Here is a 20,267-nt window from a genome sequence, read left to right on the forward strand (position 1 = left end):
TGAGCGCCACAACCCCAGAGTCGGCCACGACTGGACCTAATGGTCAGGGGTCCCTTTATCTTTAGGAGCTCTACCTTTTAGCGTGCAAAAGAATGCAAAGGCTACTGGACCTTTAACAGTTGTGCAGAGCAGTAAAGAGAAGAGAGAGATTCTACTGGTGCTGGCAGCTTGTCCTCCAATCTACACCTGGGGATTGATTGATTGATTGATTGATTGATCGAACACAACTATTAAAAGCGCAGTGTGTCCCCCTTTTCCTTTTGCAACCGGCCACCTCCACCTACCGCTAAATACCCCCCTCCCACACGTACCCCTTTGCTAGCGCCCCCATTAACACCTTCCCTCCCTCCCTCCAAAACTCCAGATTTGCAACATTCCTCAACGTTCCACCGCGCCGGGCTGCAGCCCAGCCAAGGGATCAAGCCCGCGCATGCGCCGCGGAGCAGGGAAAGCCTTGCCGCAGAGGCGGTCGAGCCGCCTCAGAGTCCCTGTCACGTGACGGTGTTGTCGGCGCGCCCGCTCTCTCTCTCTCTTTCTCTGTGCTCCATGTGTAGCCCTGCGCCCTGCGTGCTGTGCAGCCGGGCAGGCATCGCCTGCAGATCGCCGATCGATCGTCTTCCTCATGGGTGAGGAATGTAATGTAGTTAGCGAGTGAGGGGGGATATTTGTGGGGAGGGGCGAATGGGGGCTCTTGTGTTTCAGTTAATGTGTGTGTGTGTGTGGGAGAGGCCTGTTGGAGAGGAGTCCACTCTCCTATCCAGTAAGGCCTTCTTTGGATTCCCCCCCCCACGCTCCGTACCTGCAGAGCAGGTTGAAATTCAACAGGTCCAGCCTTGCCTGTGGTGAGGGGGGTGGGCTTTGACGCCTCCAATAATGCGGCACTCTTTGGATACTCCTCCCCCTCTGGCAGGCCTAAGTTTGCAGCTGTGAGGCAGGCAGGAACCCAACAGGTCAAGCCTTTAACCTTACCTGGTGAGGCATGCTTTGGGTTGCATGGTGGTCCTCTGCTCAGCCCATCCACCCCCACTTGGCGTGGCCTTTTTTAATAATAATAATATTTTTTATTAATTTTCCATTTAAACATATATAATCACATTGTTATTATCCACTTCTTTGGCTCTTTAGAGCCTGCCGACTTCCTTCCCTCCCACCTCTTGGCTTTCAAAACTAACCTTTATATCACAGCATTCTATATATTTTCCAGTTCTAATGTAACTCATTACTAAATACCTCAAAATTTAAATAAATATAGAAAGGTAAAAAACACTTCTCATTACAAGTCCAGATAACCCTACTAGTGTCGTTAATTGCTTACAACGATCTTTCAAATGTTGTATAAATTATCTCCAGTCTTTTTGGAATATTTGATCGTGCTGGTTTCGGATTTTTCCTGTCAGTTCCGCAAAGTCCATCATTTTCACCTGCCGCTCTTCTTCCGTTGGTACTTTGGCATGGCCTTCAACAGCTGGAATGCAGGGAGAAATTCAACAGGTGCAATTTCCTATAGAAAGGTTGCAGTATTATAGGGTGGAAGGGGGCTTGACGCAGGGAATTCAACAGGTGTTGCCTTGCCTGCAGGGACAAGAGCTATTTTATTTGGTAAGGGGCTTTCTTTGGATTCCTGCTGGCAGAGCTAAGTCTCTTGCAGCCGTGGAGCAGGAATCCAACAGGTAGAGCTGGCATCTTTACTGTATATGGCACAGCGCTCTTTCGACTGCATGCTGCCCCCTTCCTGCCCGCGCAGTGATGCAGAATGTGAATACCAGGGCAGGGAATGGAATGGAATAGAAAAGGAAATAAAAGCAGCTAAGCAACTCATAACATAAGCAAAAACACATAACACAACACACCATCAAACAAACAGGACAGCTAAAAACAACAGAGCGGGTTGAACAATGATCAGCTTACAAAACTTAAAATGCCTGCGCAGATAAATATGTCTTAGCCTGGCATTGGAAAACTAACAATGGTGGCGCCAGAAATACCTGCAATTGGAGCGGTGTTCAACAGATGGGACACCACAGTGGCTTTAACAAGAGGTTAAAAACCCAACAGGAATTACTTCCCTTCTAGATATTCTGGGTGAGGGCTTTCCAGCATAAAATGAGAAGGATTCCTCCATCTAAGTAAAATAACATTAATACAATGATAAAGAAGCTTAAACCCAATAGTGAACTGGTGGTAACCTTCTGCACATTGACTCTCATGCTTTCACAGTGTCAGACAAAAGCCTTACCATTTTCCCAGGCTTTTAAAATGTTAGATCATTTGTTGCATTGACCATGTTTATTATTTTTCTATTATTTGTTTTATTGCTGTCGTGTGTGTGTGTGTGTGTGTGTGTGTGTGTGTATGTGTGTAAAAACTAAGCTTACTGTATATGGTGGGTGGGGAATAATTTTCTTAAATAACCAAATAAAGATGCACCCTTTGAAGGTGAAGCTGTGTTTTTAACAGGAGTGAGCAAGGCAGGAATCCGAAAGGTGTGGTCTTTCCTTGTGAATACAGGGTATGAGGCAGGATTTGTTGCTGAACCTGTCTCTCCTCCCTAGCATTTCCCCCTCGCCTTACCAACTGAATGCTGGCAAAAAATCCAACAGGTGTCATCTTCTTCATTGACATACAGTGAATTTCTGCCTGTCCCTTGATGCCAGTTAAGAAACAGGAGCACTTGCAGAAAGTGAATCTGGCAATCAGAAATGATAGAGGTGATACTGAATGGTTCAATAGCTAATAGATAACTTTCCTTCTTTTAGACATTGCATGTTTTTTCAAGTGTGTGTGAGAGAAGGGAGGTTGCCTCTTCAAGGACTAGTACCTGCCAGCTACAGTTTCTGTAAGTATCTGGGTTTAAAATAATGAACCTTTTTGCGATTTTTAAACTATCTGCTCGTCCATAAGAACACAAGAGCCTGTTGACACTGGCGGAGGAAGAGGCGTGCGGGGGGAGCGCATTGCCCCCGGGATGCACGCCAGCCCCGCCCCCACCTGCTCTCCACCCCCGCCGCCCCCCATGCCAGAGCATGAAGCTCCGCCAATGCCTGCTGAATGAGGCCAGGGGCCCATATAGTTCATCTCCCTGTTCTCACAGGGGCCAAGTAGATGCTTCTGGGAAATTCTCAAGCTGGTCCCAGGCACAAGAGCCTCTCCCCGCTGTAGTTTCCAGCAATAGGTATTCAGAACCATTACAGTGGTACCTCGGGTTACATACGCTTCAGGTTACATACACGTCAGGTTACAGACTCTGCTAACCCAGAAATAGTACCTCGGGTTAAGAACTTTGCTTCAGGATGAGAACAGAAATTGCGTGGCGGCGGCGTGGCAGCAGCAGCAGGCCCCATTAGCTAAAGTGGTGCTTCAGGTTAAGAACAGTTTCAGGTTAAGAACGGACCTCCGGAACGAATTAAGTACTTAACCTGAGGTACCACTGTACTGCCTCCAACCGTGGAGGCAGAGCATAGCCAATGTTAGCCTTCTCCCTCATGAATTTGTCTATTCTTCTGTTAAAGTCATTAAGCTGGTGGTCTTGTTTTAGGCCATTAAGCGATGGATTGATTCAAAATATTGTTTATTTATAAAAAATTGTTTATAGATTGCTGTTTAATAAACTATGTGAAAACAGTGTACAGCAAAAATACGTAAGACCATACAATGAAAACTACATAAGAAAGTTAAAAACAGGCATCAATTAACCATTCTGGGAATATGTATTTTTAATTTCTTGCATAGGCCTGGCAGGATGGAAATGTTTTCAGCAGGTGTAGAAACAGAAGGTGCTGTACCACCCTTCATCAATATGATCAAGGAGCAATAAAAATATATTTAAATTTTTATTAAAATATTTTTAAAAAACCAATGAAACAGAGAATTGAAATAGTAAAAATTATGTCAAATTCCATCTATAGCAGCCGCTTAAATTATAACCTTAAGCTCGGTATTAATAACCAATAATAAGTGCATGAGCAAATAAGTCTTGCTTGGGCACAAGTGAGGGGCCACCACTAAAAAGGCCTGTCTTTGTGTTGCAACCATATGCAGCTGCATCAGAGGGGGACACACAGAGAAGGGGTTCAGATGAATGCAGGTTCTGTGTTCTCTCTGATATACTACATGCACTTCCCTGCCTGGTCATGTAAAGATGATTTCTTACTTGCTCCAGGCGAGTGGTTGTTTTCAAGCTTACAAGTAGGGATGCAATAATATTCCTGTAGTTTTATCTGTTCATCAATTCTTGTAGTAGGCTTGTGGGGGGGGGGGGAATGCAAATTGCCCATGACCTGGAGCATTTCCTTTTTAGGTCAATCAGTTTGCTGATTTTTTGCCTCATTTACCTGAGCTTATAATATTGCTCGGCGCACCTCATTTTAGGCAGCGAGCCAAGATAATAAGCGCATCCAAATGTGTAATTTTGCACAAAGCAGCCTCTGGTGCCTTTGGGTCCTTTGCAAATAAGCAGGAACAATTTTTAAGGGATGTTTGGACATGCTGGAGACCAGCAAGGTAGCTTAAATCAGGAGCAGTACATCAGAAGTACATCAGAATAGGTGTGCACACATGTGATCAGTAGTGGCTGGGGCCCATTTGGACAGGCAGGGAACCCAGACAGTAGGTGGAGCCAGAGGCAATGGCAGGCAGAGCCAACAAATTCTACTTTCATCGCCACCCTCTTCCCTCCTGAGTTCTAGAAGGGCAACGCTGAGACTCAGGAGGTGAAAGCTGTCAGGCAGGGCCACCCCAAAGACCTTTTTGCAAGTAAGAAGGCAGGCAGGTGGGGCATTCACCTTAATGGACCCAGCCTCCACTGGGTGCAATGAAGAGTTTCGTTCCAGGCAGCATTTTCGTTCCAGTTCGGAATTATCATCTTAAGAGCACTCCAACCCCCTGTGCAGAAGGTCAGGGGAAGAAGGGGAAAAAACCTTCCTCTTTTGCTATGCCAGCTTTCAGGTTGAAACACCCTTTTCAGGGATTTCTGCTATCGCCATTGACAATGCAGCTGGCTTCCGGGCGGGTGCATTGATCAACTCCCTCACTGGTTGAGGCAGCACAGTGCAGAGGGACTCCTCCACCTCAACTAAACATCCTCCAGCCTGTCCTAGGCTACGGTCCTAAACACATGTGCTAGGAAGATCCTCTGAACTCTGTATTTCTATGCAATCATGCATGGGACGCGGCTGCTAATGTCACTTATTTCACAGTAGGAGAGTTTGGGCAATTGTATCTTGACTGGTTTGTTCACTTGCACTGCGAAAGGAGGAACAAAGAGTTTACTTGGGCAGGCAAAAGGCTCATTCATATTTCTGCTTATTAAGCCGAGATAAGGATCACTCGGATGTGGTTAACAGGTTACACTGATGCAGGCATTTTGTGCTAAGGAAAAAAACACCAGTGTTTTGGAGGGTAGTAGTGTAAGCAGGTACAGGGTTTTTTTTTGGGGGGGGGGTTAGCAGAGCCCAGTCGTATGTCCATTTTAGTTGGAGGTAAGTCCCACTGGGTTCAATGAGGCCTCATCCTCCGCAATATGTACCACTGCACTTGCACTGTGCAAATATCCTATGCATGTTTTTAAATGTTTTGCTCAATACAGTTTACTCCCTAGTCAATGTACTTGGGTTTTAGTTTAAATATCTTTTGATCAATAGGGTCAAAAGCCTATGAAATGCTGATGGATATGCAAACCAGTTTTATTCCTGATTAAAACAGCTGCTTTGGACTATTACAAATGCAATTTTTGGAGACGTCTTGAACTGGCATCGTTAGGGCTCCAGAGGGCAGCTGGTGCTTGGGATCTTTGTACCATGAGATCATATCAAACCACCTCCCAGATATTTAATCTCAGTGACTTGTAAATGCCCAAACAAGTGACCCACACCTTATAATTTTGTGCAATTTGAATTTGATGGTCTCTCTCTCTCTCTTTTATGACTCTTGAATGCTAACTGCCAACCCTGTGGTTCAAGACCTTGCTGAAAAGGGTGGAGTTAAAGAGCAGTATTGCCATCCAGGCAAGAAAAGCCCTTCTAAGTTCTATTGATCTCAATGGGAGGATTAAATATGGGCTTAGATTGCTCTGTTTGAGATTGGTGGGACTTGAAAGGCTTGGTTCTCAGTATGTGTTTTCATGGTGAAATGGTCAAATCACTGCTTAGAGAGTCTTGTAGTTTAGGAGGAGATGAGAAGTAGAGTATCGCTGCTGTAGTAAGCAATTAATTTATTAGTGATTTAGAGAACAAACTTCAGATTATGTTTTTGAACCTAAGACGAGCCTGCTGGATCAGACCAATGGTCCGTGTAGTCCAGTGGTCAGCAACCTAAGGCCCATGGGCCGGAAGCGGCCCATGAGGGTTTCTTAACCGGCCCATGAGCCGCCCCTGAACCTAGCCGCCTGCTTGGCGAGTCCCCATGCACTGTGCTAAACTGGCGCAGCACGGCATGGGGACTCTCTTCTGCGGCTCCAGAAATTGCTTCTGCGCATGCCCAGATGCCGGAAATCGCGTCTGCGCATGTCTGCGGCTCTGGAAATCACTTCTGTGCAGGCGTGATTTTTGGCATCTGGGCATGCGCAGAAGCGATTTCTGGCGCCGCAGACATAACCAGACGCGATTTCCAGCATCACACTGCGCCAGTCCGGCCCACAGAGGATCTCCATGGGAGTGATCTAGCCCATGCACGGGAAGCCTTGCTGACCCTGATGTAGTCTAAGATCCTGTTCCCAGATGCCCATGGGAAGCCTGCAAGCCGGTCATGAGTGCAGCAGCACTCTGCCCACCTGTGATTCCCGGGAACTGACATTCAGAGGCGTGCTGCCTCTGACAGTCCAGGTGGAACATTGCTTCCCGTTGACAAGAGACCACCTGCTGCTGGTTTGAGCTGCTGAGAACTATAGGCCAAAACATATGAAAGGCACCAGATTGTGGGATCTAATTCTGAGTAGACTTGTCTAGGATAGTTCTGTAAACACTGGAGCCTGCCTTTGTGATTTGGTGCCCAAAAATTTGTAGGCTGGCCATAGCTCATAAACCTTACCAATTACTTATGAGCTTTGGATAATCTCTCTCTCTTTTTTTGTATCTTTTAATATTTGGGGTTAAGCAATGAAAACAGTAGTTGAATGGGGTGCTGATCATACAGAAAGACTCTGTTTATTATCTAGGAACATACCATACTTTGCCATGTATAAGACTATGTTTTTTCCTTTAAAAATCATGCCAAAAAGTGGGTCTCTCCTTGATTGCTTGCTGCCACGGCTGTCAGCGGCTATTGTGCGTGTTATTGGTTGCTGCGTCAATGGGTGGTGTTGACTGGCTGATGCTCTGGCAGTTGGGCGGGTGATTGGCAGCTTCTGCTGGTGATGGGGACAGATGGGAGGCGAATTTTGCGACGCGGGCAGGCGAGTGATTTTCGGCAATCCCCCCTGAAAAAAGCTCAACAACTCTGTGCCATCTCCCCCCATTTTCTTAAATTTGAGTCCCCCCAAAATAGGGGGTGTCCTATACGTGGAGGCGTCTTATAGATGGAAAAGTATGGTATATACTGAGTCAGATTGCTGCTTCGTCTTGCTCAGTATTGCCTATCTAAATTAACTAGGATTTTTGGCAGGGGTTGCTTACAGTCTTACCTGAAGATGCCTGGGACTGAACTTGGGATCTTTTGCATTCAAGGCAGAGGCTCTCCCATTGAACTATGGCCCCTTCCCTACAAAGTCTATAAAGTTATTGTACTCCACACACTCGTGCTTAGCATATGAGGGCATTTGTCTGAACACAGCTTATTTCTTTATTTAAATGTAACGGCATTATTCAGTCTCTGTAATATTTTCTTCATAACCTTAAATCATTGTCCCTCACATGTTGTTAAGGTTCCTAGCCAGACATTTTCCTGTTCTTTCTGTATAAACCATGAATTGCAGACACTATTGTATTACGTATTCTCGTGTCTTTTTATAGAATTTCTTTTTTGTCCCTCAGGGTGAAGATTTTCCATAAGCTTATCCATAAAAAACACACATAGATCTGTTTCATTGGCAGCCTAAAAACTGTGAACCAGTCAGCTGTAACGAGTTGGCTTTTGTCAAGAAAAAACAACTAATTCTCAGGATTCCCTTTTCCAAGATAGATGAATGTGCTCTGCCCCTATTGGAGGAAGAGTAAATTCTGAGCAGTGAAAAAGTCAACACTTAAACTTTCCCCCTTTCTCTCTTTTTTGCTTATATATATATAAAAGTCACCATCAAGTGGAAATTTGCATAAATGTCCAATCTAACCCAAGTATTTTTTGTTGTTTTTTTGGTGTGTGTCTGTGTGTGTATAGGATCTGAAAAGGAAGGAATATTACTTTGATCCAACACACCCAGATGGATGGATTTACTGCTTCTTTAATATTAAAATGTCGACATATGAAAAAAGTGAGGTTGGCAGGATGAGTCAAGGGTTTCGAATTAACACAGGCTCAACATCCATTGTTTAAACTCCTGAGCCGTTTCAAAATTATGAGCCTCTCTGGAGCAGTTAAAGTGATCCCCCTAAAAATGAGAATAAAATGAACCTATGAAAACACTTTTTAGCTCTCGATCTTCCTGAGACTTGAGGACAAATTTCTCTCCCAGGAACTTTGTTTAAACATGGACAAAAGTGGGTTCTGTGGGCGTTTGTTTGGCCGTACACAGTGGCTGCATTTTGATGGGTCTTACGCTGGCTCTGTTAGTATTGATGTTGCGGAGGTAGTTGGGGAATCTTCTTCGGGGGCAGAAGGGTTGGCGCACCCATAGCTCCCTCATAGGTGTTAGAGGGAAGCACCCAGCTCAGTTGGAGAGCACAGATAGTGGGAACAGAGGCAAAAGTGGATGGAGCAACATGTGCAATTCTTAGCTGCTGTATTTCAGATACAAAAAAATTGCCAGATGTTTATATGACATTGTCTCCTCCATCTCTCCATTCTCATCCAGGCAAGCAAGAGATGTTATCACAGTTCAAGGACACGCTCAAGCCTGGCAAAAGCACTTAAGGCAAGCTTCCTTAACCTCGGCCCTCCAGATGTTTTTGGCCTACAACTCCCATGATCCCTAGCTAGCAGGACCAGTGGTCAGGGATGATGGGAATTGTAGTCTCAAAACATCTGGAGGGACGAGGTTGAGGAATCCTGACTACTGGTGGACCTAGGACTACTGGTGGACCAGGGACTGGGCATAAAGATCTCTGGATGAATCACATGATGATGTTTGAATGGGTGGTGTTTATGGGCTGTCAGTCATTCCCTGTCTCCTCCAGAAGGGTGAATTGCCCAGCCTCTGCTGGCACCTTTCCAGACATCCGGCCCCAACAAAGTTAGGCAGCCCCGACCTGACTGCCTTCTTTCTTAGAACTAGTCTAGAAGGTGGCATTTGGCTATCAACTTACTGCTGCTTAGTCTCAGTGTTAAATAACTCAGCAGGGAGGAAGATGGCTACAGAACTAGAATTGACTCTGCCTGTCATTTGTTATGGCTGCCCCTGTTGTTGACCTTATACCCAACCGGTCCCAATGAACGCCAACAACCACGAGTCTCAGGTTTACTGTCCCAGGCCAAATGTTTTCTGCGAGGATTGATCACCCTCCCTGTTGCATCTTGTTCGGTACTTCAAGAGAAAGATACTGCCTTTAAAAATTAGGCAAGACTTTCCAAACCCACACAGCTGCAGCAGTTTCCCCAGGGAAGCAGTCTGTTCTGCAAGGCTGATAGTAGAAAGAGTAACCAGAGTATTAAGTGGAAGGCCAAACTTTGGCTCTGTGTTGATTAGAAAGAAAATCCTGGTTGTAAAAATAAATGAGTTTGATGCATTATTTTCCTAAATATTCTTTCCCCCAACCTGGGCCATAAATCTATTTTATGGTTCGCATGAGAGAGGGTGGAGAAACTCCTTTTTTAATGTAATCTTCCCAGAAACTGAAAGGCACATGAGTTGGAATGCTCATCCAAAAATGCGCAGCCAGATTAGGTGTCAGAGCTGCTTCAAGATCCTAGCTCACAGAGGATCACGCTAGCCAGCGGTCATTAAGTAAAAGTCTTTATTGAATTACAGTTTCCATTCTCACGCTGCTGTCTGCAGCTCTACGTCTACTAGCTAGATCGGCGAGGCTCCGTCTGAGTCTCCGCCCCGTGCGCACCAACTTAATATCCTAGCCTTGCTCCACCTTTTCCTCCTGACTGTCCTCCTCTGGGTCCCTCTACCCCCCGGGGCCTCTTCCCTCCGGGATTCTTCTGACGCTGACCCGGACCCTTCTGCCTCCTTGCGCCGGGCTTTAGGACCCGGTTCCCTTTCGGGGCTGCTCACTGCGCCGCCTTCCTCTGCATTTGAACTTGGCGCGCGCGCCCAACCTTCCACTTTCCTCTTAACCGTTTCCTCGCTCCCCGATGGAGGTGTGGCCACTCCTGACTCCTGCCCTCCCTCCTGTGGTGAGCTGCCAGCGCTTCCCTCCTGGCTCCTTTCCTCTTCCCTGCTTCCTGGCGGTGACGCTGGTCCCGATTTCCAGCTGCTCCCCCCTGAGTCTCCTCTGGCTCTATCTTCCTGGGGTGCCTCCCTAGACTCCCCCCTTGCCCTGGCCACTGGTGCTCCTTTCTGTGAATCCTCTGATTCACTGGAAAGACTGGGAGATCTCGGGTCGTCGTCATCACTCATCCTTTCCTCTGTCTCCTCCCCTTCGCTCTCTGTTTCCTCCCTTGCCCGTGCCTCTGCACCTAAACCCCTGACATTAGGCTTTTCATTATTTTCCTTAGCCCAACAATATTTCACTTCATTTAGCCACTGGCTGACAAATCTTGAGCTTGCTCCATGTTTTTCTGTATCACAGTTGGGGGACCCATAAGCCTTCCAGATGTTGTCGGCCTCCATCTCCCATCAGCCGTGGGCCTCCATATGCAGTTGGACTTCATCTGTTCCGGTCCAGCATGGTTGGGGACGTGGGGAGTTTCAGTCCCGCAACATCTGGAGAACCACAGGTCCCCCATCCTTGGTCTTCCATTGATTCTCATCTAGTGGGTCACAAGCTACACTGGGGTTGCATGCTGATTTAAGGTGACTGACCAGTGGAACCCGCTCCCACAGGAAACAGTAATGTCCACCAGCCTGGGTGGCTTTAAAAGAGGATTAGACGAATTCATGGAGGAAAAGGCTTTCAATGGCTACTAGCCATGATGGAGACAACATCTTTTCTGAATACCAGTTGCTGGAAACTGCAGACAGGGAGGGTTCTCTTGTGCGCAGGTCCTGCTTGTGGGTTTTTCCTAGGTATCTGGGTGGCCTCTGTGAAAACAGGATCCTGGACTACATGGGCCATTGGTCTGACCAAGCGGGGTCTTCTTACATTATGTAACCTTAGATATTTTCTTTCTTAAATAATTTTTGATGATGAGGAGGAGACAGTAAGAGATGGGACGTGCTTAAATGCTTAAATGGGCATCCCATGATGAAGATGGACCCCTGGTCTTAGAAAGTCAAAAGCTATTCATCCGAACTTGTTGCTTTCAGAGTCTGAAGTCGCTGCTCGATGGAAACACGAGGCCTTTCCTAATCGCTCTTTGAATGTGTGCATTCATTAATACAGTGGTGCCTCAGGTTACATACGCTTCAGGTTACATACGCTTCAGGTTACAGACTCCGCTAACCCAGAAATAGTACCTCGGGTTAAGAACTTTGCTTCAGGATGAGAACAGAAGTCGTGCAGCAACGGCACAGCGGCAGCAGGAGGCCCCATTAGTTAAAGTGGTGCTTCAAGTTAAGAACAGTTTCAGGTTAAGAACAGACCTCCAGAACGAATTAAGTTCTTAACCCAAGGTACCACTGTACAAGTGTTTCCTTGTCCTAATGAATCATCCTGACACTGTGTGTTGTGATGGATTGTCTTGGGATAATTTGCCTACTTCTTAATATTATAGGTGTTTCGTTACACTTTGGGCCCAAGTGACTGCCAGTTTTCACACCTGGGCGAGGGTGTTGCCAGCTGAGCGGTTCATCCTTGTCATGCCGTTAATTATCCTTGGAGAAGCTCAGGAGCAGGGGTCAGCAAACTTTTTCAGCAGGGGGTCGATCCACTGTCCCTCAGACCTTGGGGGGGCAGACTATATTTTTTTGGGGGGGGGGGAGGTGAACGAATTCCTATGGCCCACAAATAACCCAGAGGTGCATTTTAAATAAAAGGACACATTCTACTCATGTAAAAACACGCTGATTCCCGGACCGTCCGTGGGCCGGATTCAGAAGGCGATTGGGCCGGATCCGGCCCCCGGGCCTTAGTTTGCCTACCTATGCTGAGGAGTGTGCTTCTCCCCTCACCCTTTTCACTTCGGGAACTTTTTTGGGGACAACCTTTGAGAAGCCAGGCTCATAGCTGTTTCTCGGGTGTCTCTATTTGCTTTATCAGACGTTCAGAAATCAGAAACCCAACCATAGAATTGACACTGCCAGCATAGGTTGACTGAGCATAGAGGTGACGAGGCCTAAAAAGACTTCTGATATGACCGGTGTTTGGAACAACTTTTGTAACTACAGTGGTACCTCTGGTTAAGTACTTAATTCGTTCCGGAGGTCCGTACTTAACCTGAAACTGTTCTTAACCTGAAGCACCACTTTAGCTAATGGGGCCTCCTGCTGCCGCCGGAGCACAATTTCTGTTCTCATCCTGAAGCAAAGTTCTTAACCCAAGGTACTATTTCTGGGTTAGCAGAGTCTGTAACTTGAAGCGTCTGTAACCTGAAGCGTATGTAACCCGAGGTACCACTGTACTCTGAAGTAACTGAGTAGTTTCAGCTACATATGTCACCTTGAGCACATTGGTGGCAGGCTGGCTTAAACAAATGAATAAAGCACATGTTACAAGGCAAACACAGGGTTCCTTATGTAAGGGCCTGGGAAGGCTGAGCCAAGAGATTTTGCTGTCTGAGGCAGAAGAACAAATGTCACAACTCCCCGCAAAAGTTCATAGTAAGTCCCCAAGTTTTGGCACCTGAGGCCACCTACCCCTACCCTCAGAAGTAAAAATATAGTGGTAATAAATTTGCCCTTTCATGATGCCAAAAGCCAGTTGCCCAAGGCGGCCTCCTGACTCTGTCTAATAGTTGGGCCGGCTCAGGCCAAGGCATTTGAAAGAGATAATTCGTAGGGAGGAAGAGGATATTTAGTCTTCTCCCCCCACCCCTAGCCACCAAGTCTCCCCGGCAGATTTGCTCTCCCACCCTTGCCCATTTTAGCCCATTCTTCCTGTGGCGGCTTGGCGATCAGAAGTAAGCCCAGCTGAGGGGAAAGTGTGTTTGAGGCTGGAGCATATGTGCAGACGAGGTTGATGTGGTGGTGCGGGGGAGGGTTAAGCACCGCCCACCCACCAGTTCTCACTGACAAATGCCCCGCCCCCACGTGGGCGCTCCCTTGGCAAGCGCAGGTTTGGGAATGCAAGCCGTTCTGCCTGAAGAGCTTAAGCCAAAGGCTTATTACATGCATATTTCCTGAGATCATCCTTTCAGATACTTGAAGCAATTTATTTTTATGAGTCAAGAGATGTGATGATGAGGAATCCGGTCTCTGCATAGGACAAACCTTCCAACATCTTGAATGCCTTCCGAACAACTTCCCTTTTGTTTTTGTTTTTTTAAATGTATATGATACCCATCAAGTAGTACAGTTAATGGAAATTGAAAGCAATGGACCAATAGCAAAACAGGGTTGTAAGGTGGTGATATGTTTGCCATCTCCAAATATCTGAAGGTCCGTCACATGGAAGATGGGAAAAACTTGGGTATTTTTGTCGCTTCAGAGCAGGGGTCAGCAAACTTTTTCAGCAGGGGGCCGGTCCACTGTCCCTCAGACCTTGTGGGGGGCTGGACTATATTTTGGAGGGGGTGGAGAACGAATTGCCCCACAAATAACCCAGAGATGCATTTTAAATAAAAGCACACATTCTACTCATGTAAAAACACGCTGATTCCCGCACCATCCACGGGCCGGATTTAGAAGGCGATTGGGCTGGATCCGGCCCCCAGGCCTTAGTTTGTGCCTACCCATGCTTCAGAGGATAGGAACTATAACAATGGATTCTTATTACAGTGGTACCTCAGGTTAAGTACTTAATTCGTTCCGGAGGTCCGTACTTAACCTGAAACTGTTCTTAACCTGAAGCACCACTTTAGCTAATGGGGCCTTCTGCTGCTGCCGCGCCGCCGGAGCACGATTTCTGTTCTCATCCTGAAGCAAAGTTCTTACCCTGAAGCACTATTTCTGGGTTAGCAGAGTCTGTAACCTGAAGCGTATGTAACCTGAAGTGTATGTAACCTGAGGTACCACTGTACAAGAAAGAAGATTCCGACTTAACATTAGGAAGACAATACTGACAGTGAGAGCTGTTTGACAGTGGAATGGTTTACCTTGGAAGGTGGTGGGCTTACCTTCCTGGAGGTTTTTAAACAGAGGTTGGAAGGCCATCTGCCAGGGATTCTTAAGCTGTGATTCCTGCATAGCAGATGGTTAGACTAGACTCCTAATTCTTCAGTTATATGAGTCTTTAAATATAGTTATTATATATACTGCTAGAAAACAGAGTTTAGATGTCAGAGTGGAGAAGCATCTCCTGCCAGCAAGGTAAAGCATGTAACGGATCGATAAATCATCAATCGACACCCAAGCATCCATCCTGGCTGCGGAACTGAATGAAGCGAGGAAGAATGGAAAACTTGGGCAGAATGCAAATGCTGACACTGTGGACATACACGAGCATTTGAAATCTTGTTTCTCCCAACTAGTTTTTGGTGCTGTTCCATAGCGGGTGGAGGCGGAATTAATTGTTCTTTAATTGCAGTGGGGTGATAGGGCTTGGCTTCTTACGCACACCCTGCCATGCTTATCCCGCGGCTAACCTCTCTGAAGATTGAAGATAAGCTTCCGAGTTTGTTCCTAAGAATGGGTGAGACTGTCACATATGCAAGGCCTGTGCCACAAAGCAGTCAATCTGGACTAGTTGGATTTGGCCCTGCTCTTCTGCCACCGGTGGAGCTAAGTCCAGGGCCTAATGTGTCCTAGTTTTGTATTCAAATCCATCTTTGTTTCATCCTGGCACTCATAGAATCATAGAATCATAGAGTTGGAAGAGACCGCAAGGGCCATCGAGTCCAACCCCCTGCCAAGCAGGAAACACCATCAGAGCACTCCTGACATATGGTTGTCAAGCCTCTGCTTAAAGACCTCCAAAGAAGGAGACTCCACCACACTCCTTGGCAGCAAATTCCACTGTCGAACAGCTCTTACTGTCAGGAAGTTCTTCCTAATGTTTAGGTGGAATCTTCTTTCTTGTAGTTTGAATCCATTGCTCCGTGTCCGCTTCTCTGGAGCAGCAGAAAACAACCTTTCTCCCTCCTCAACCCTTGATGGCACAGGAATATAGTGCACTACCATTTCCCAGGTCAGATGGGTCATCTTGCCCAGCAGAGTTGACCCTGGATGGCAGGGTTTCTGGCAAAAGCCTTTCCCATTTCCTGCTACTGGGTCCTCCTTTTTATTTTTTTAAACTGTAGAAGACTGTGATGAATCTGGGACTTTCTTCCTGCTTCTCGTCGCATAGAGCCAAGATCTGTTAGCTCCTAGCAATCTTCTCCTTTTTGTTTTCATTTAAGAAGTGTTGGATAGGATGAAAGCATTCTCTGCAAATCCAAGCGAATCCCTTAGACACATTTTATTTTCTCATGGCCGTATAACAAGCTTCCCAGGATAACAAATCATTTTGTTTTAAGTGAGCAAAGTAATCCTTTTTTGAAAGAGAGAGGGAATCCAGGAATTGGCATGTATATGGAACATCCAGGTTGACTGCTCATCCGAGATTAAAAGGAAACGGCTGGAGTTGTTATCTCAGAAGGCTTTCATTCATCCTTCTAATTGTCTTCCTCCTTGGCATATGACACCTCCTTCGCTCTTGCGCTTGGCAGTGAGTTCATGGATTTGGACTCTAAAACCTCAAAATGTCTGGGGCATTGTGGAAAAAGTGGCCTACCTCAGACCAATTTGTGTTTTTCTTTTCTCCGTGTTCTGTTCTCTGTTTTCGTTTTTTATAAAGTTGACATTGGAGAAGCCTCTTTTCTCAATTTAACAATTAAAGGACTCGGTTGTTTCCTCTTCCATTCATGGAAGAAAAGCTTTTTATAGCAAGTTTTTCCATTTGCGATCGCACTTCCTTGCGAGACCTCCATCCTCCCCAAACAAAACGATCGGAAACTTTCTCTCGCATTCCTAAATGTTGGGTCTGCTCATAAAAATGACTCCCTTTCCAGCTTGGAGACTTATCTTCTGGTGTGTTACTTGTTTCTTATTTCCCTGTATCTGATTTATTTTTCAATGCAGAGGTTTAATGAGTTTACAGATTGGAATGGGTAGACTTGTACAAACCCATGCTCGGTTGATCTTCTGAATATCCAAGATTTATTAGCGGGGTGGGTGGGTGTGAAAATTAATTGGTTTGCCTTTTTAAAAAAAATGTATTTGTCTTACATAACCCCATTAAATTTACTGTAATTAGTAATTATTAAAATTAGTTGATAGGTTAATTAGGATTCTCCCTGTAGGGATGAACAGCTAGGCACATTGCCTTGACACCCATGAGCGAGTTCAGTTAAAAGGCAGCACTTAAATCACATAATTTGTAGGATCTTCTCCCATCTGTGAACCAGGGAAGTGCCAGATGCCACAAGGCAGGCATAGGCAAACTCAGCCCTCCAGATGTTGTGGGACTCCAGCTCCCATCAGCCTCAGCCAACATTGCCAACGGTCAGGGATGATGGGTGCTGTAGTCCAGGAACATTTGGAGCAGGGTCTCCAGCTGGTTTTTGCTCTGCAGCGCCCATCATCCTGAGCTAGCAGGACCAGTGGTCCGGGATGATGGGAATTATAGTCCAAAAACAGCTGGAGACCCAAGTTTGGGAAACCCTGATCTAGAGGGCCACAGGTTCCCATCTGTGCCATAAGAGTGTGAGTGAGAAGTCAGGGCCTGGCTCCATGCATATAGCAGAATGAGGAGTGGCATGCATTGCACCATGGCAAATGAGAGACCTTGAGGACTTCCTGATCCCTGATGTCCCTGCCCGATCCCTGATAAATAAGAGCAAAGCATTTTTCCACTTGCATAATGGAGATGTTTTTCTGCTGAGGCTCCATAAAACTGCTGTTGGGAAGGTTATTTAGGTAGCGTCCTTAATTGCAAGTAGCAAAACTGCGGTGGAAACTTTGAATCTATCATTAAGAGTTTAATCACGCTTCCTCATGCTCCAGATCCGGGAGATCAAATGTTTACATCTTCATCTGTCAGCCAGCTGCATGGCGAGTTATTGCAGCATGTTTCTTAAGTGTCACTTTCTGTTAAGTAACGTTTCAGTTTGGTTCGCCAGTTGTTTGTAGCTCTGGCGTAGTTATGTGGTGGGTGTGGAACCTTTAACGCAGCCTGGGTTGAAATTCTGCATAGAGGGGTGTTGGCAGGATTTCTGGCAGAGGGAGCTAGCCGTCTAATCTGTGCTGCAGTGCCCGCTGCCAGGGTGGCCAGAAGTGGTACTGCGGCTCATCTCTCTTGGCTCGCCTCCCCTTGTTTTTGCCTGATCACCAGCTGCCAGCCTGCCTTTGCGCTAGGGTGGCCACTAAATGCAGCACCCCCAAAAGAGGAGAAAAGGAGGCAGATTTGCATATGCTAATTTTTATATGCAGGTGCAAACTAAGAAGCTTCAAAAGAGAACTGAGAAGCAAAGTTACAGGGAACCAGGCAGAGGGCCTTCTCGGTAGTGGCGCCCGCCCTGTGGAACACCCTTCCAGCAGATATCAAAGCAATAAACAACTACCTGACATTCAGAAGACATCTTAAGGCAGCCCTGTTCAGGGAAGTTTTTAACGTGTGATATTTTACTGTATTTTTGGTTTCTATGGAAGCCGCCCAGAGTGGCTGGGGAGGCCCAGCCAGATGGGCGGGGTATAAATAATAAATTATTATTATTATTATTATTATTATTATTATTATTATTATTATTATTAAAGAAATCTCACCATAATGGGAAAAGACAGTGACTGGGTGAGTCACATGCTTGCCTAGTCTGTTGCTCACTGTTGATGGAAAACTTTATTTATTAAATTTAAATACAACACATAAAAAGTGCTTTTGAAAGAAGGGGGGGGGAAGGAATTTTTTTGATAAAGACCCCTGCTCTCACTTCGTGGAGTTCTTCATCTTTAAGCCAAAGGAGACAGCTCTTCATTTCTTGCCTGGCTTCCCAACACGGACATTGCTGCAAGTAACCGGGAAGGGCAGGCTGGGCGAGAGTGTCCTGTTGGCTTTGCCACTGCACTAGTGCCATTCTAGCCTCACCACTGCCCTGCCCCCCTCTCTCTTCGTTACCAGCCACAACCTCCATATTGGAAAACCAGCTAAACAACACCCCCCCTTCCCTGCTGGTCTCTACTAATGACCGAAATTCTGCTTCGACCATGTCACTGTCTCCGATCCTGCTATGTCCTCCATGTTGGGTCTGCACCAGTGCCTGATTTACGTATAAGGTAGACAAGCTATAGCTTAGGGCCCCACTCTCTTGGGGCCCCCAAAAAAAATTTCAAGGAAAAAACCAAACTGGATGTACAATTCCAAAATATAAGATAAAAAACAAATAACATAAATCCTACATACAGCAACAGTGTTTTGTGTTGTGTAGGCTCCTATGATGTAAGTAATGGCCCCTGCCTGCTAGCCTACTCCCTAAAATATCACTGGTTTGCTCATTTCTATATATAGGGTGCCTACATTCTGCATGTGCAAATGGCTTTAGATACCTAAAGGTAAAGGTAAAGGGGCCCCTGACAATTAAGTCCAGTCGCAAACGACTCTGGGGTTGCGGTGCTCATCTCGCTTTAAAGGCCGAGGGAGCCAGCGTTTATCTGCTTCACAGACAGTTTTTCTGGGTCATGTGGCCAGCGTGACGAAGCCGCTTCTGGTGAAACCAGAGCAGCACACGGAAACTCCGTTTACCTTCCCGCTGCAGCGGTACCTTTTTATCTACTTGCACTGCGTGCTTTCGAACTGCTAGGTGGGCAGGAGCTGGGACCGAACAACGGGAGCTCACCCTGTCGCAGGGATTTGAACCACCGACCTTTCTATCGGCAAGCCCTAGGCTCAGTGGTTTAACCCAAAGTGCCACCCACACCCCTTTAGATACCTGTTAGGTCCATAAATTACCTTATAGCATATATTCAACACAAAAAACAGCGACCATTTGTTGTTGACAAAGGTCAGCTGGACATGTAAAGTCTTGATCTAGGCCTGGGGTCAGCAAACATTTTCAGCAGGGGCCGATCCACTGTCCCTCAGATCTTGTGGGGGGGGGGCAGACTATATTTTGGAAGAGGGAAATGAACAAATTCCTATGCCCCACAAATAACCCAGAGATGCATTTAAAATAAAAGGACACATTCTACTCATGTAAAAACACACGGATTCCCGGACCATCCGCGGGCTGGATTTAGAAGGTGATTGGGCCAGATCCGTCCCTGGGCCTTAGTTTGCCTACCCATGATCTAGGCCAATCACGAATATTTCAGAGAAAATCTTGCTTGCTGACGATCATTACTTTTAAATGAAGTTTAATAGGGCATTTAGAAGGGCCTTCTCAGCAGTGGCGCCCTCCCTGTGGAACACCCTCCCATCAGATATCAAGGAGATAAAAGAACGACAAACTTTTAGAAGACATCTGAAGGCAGCCCTGTCTTGGGAGGTTTTTTAATGTTTGACGTTTTATTATGTTTTTATATGTGCTGGAAGCTGCTCAGAGTGGTTGGGGAAACCCAGCCACATGGGCGGGGGTATTATTATTATTATTATTATTATTATTTTATTATTATATCATGTTGCTCAGCCCATCGCCTCTTGTAGCAGTTTCAGGAGCTGGGGTTCTCACAGACAGAGGGTGGCATAATTGTTGCTTCTTTGTATGCAAAGGAGCTTGCAATTAATGAGCTTGAAGTTGGTTTGCCTGTCGCTGAAAATTTTTTGGTACCACCGCGGCTTAATGAATTACGGGGAATGTTTCATTTTTCTTTTATTGTGCCAAAAAAGCATAACAAATCCAAAAGCCCCAAATGCATCTAGGAGCACTAGCTGCAAACTTTGGGGTGTTTGAGTAGGTGTAATAAGATCACACAGACACATTCCATACCAAGGCCCTGCAGGGAATTGCAAATGTAGCAGAACTAGCAAAATACCTAAAAAGTTCAGCCCCCATAAACCAGCCAAGTT

The 20,267-nt window shown here is 46.1% G+C and overlaps 1 protein-coding gene across 4 annotated transcripts in view; it reads left to right on the plus strand.

Moving 5' to 3' along the window:
- Positions 1-503: 503 nt before the first annotated feature.
- Positions 504-20,267, plus strand: part of GNB1L (G protein subunit beta 1 like) — an 82,621-nt gene continuing 62,857 nt past the window's right edge. For 2 of the 4 annotated variants that reach the window (XM_081175094.1, XM_081175098.1), the window contains exons 1-2: positions 504-626; positions 2,757-2,836. The gene's annotated coding sequence lies outside the window, so the exon portion shown is untranslated. Of the gene's footprint in view, positions 627-1,350; positions 1,492-2,756; positions 2,837-20,267 lie in introns of those variants that run through there. The other 2 variants (XM_081175095.1, XM_081175097.1) reach the window with 2 other exon arrangements.

This window comes from Podarcis bocagei, assembly GCF_964188305.1.
Source record: "Podarcis bocagei genome assembly, chromosome: 16".
NCBI classification, from domain to species: Eukaryota; Metazoa; Chordata; class Lepidosauria; order Squamata; family Lacertidae; genus Podarcis; species Podarcis bocagei.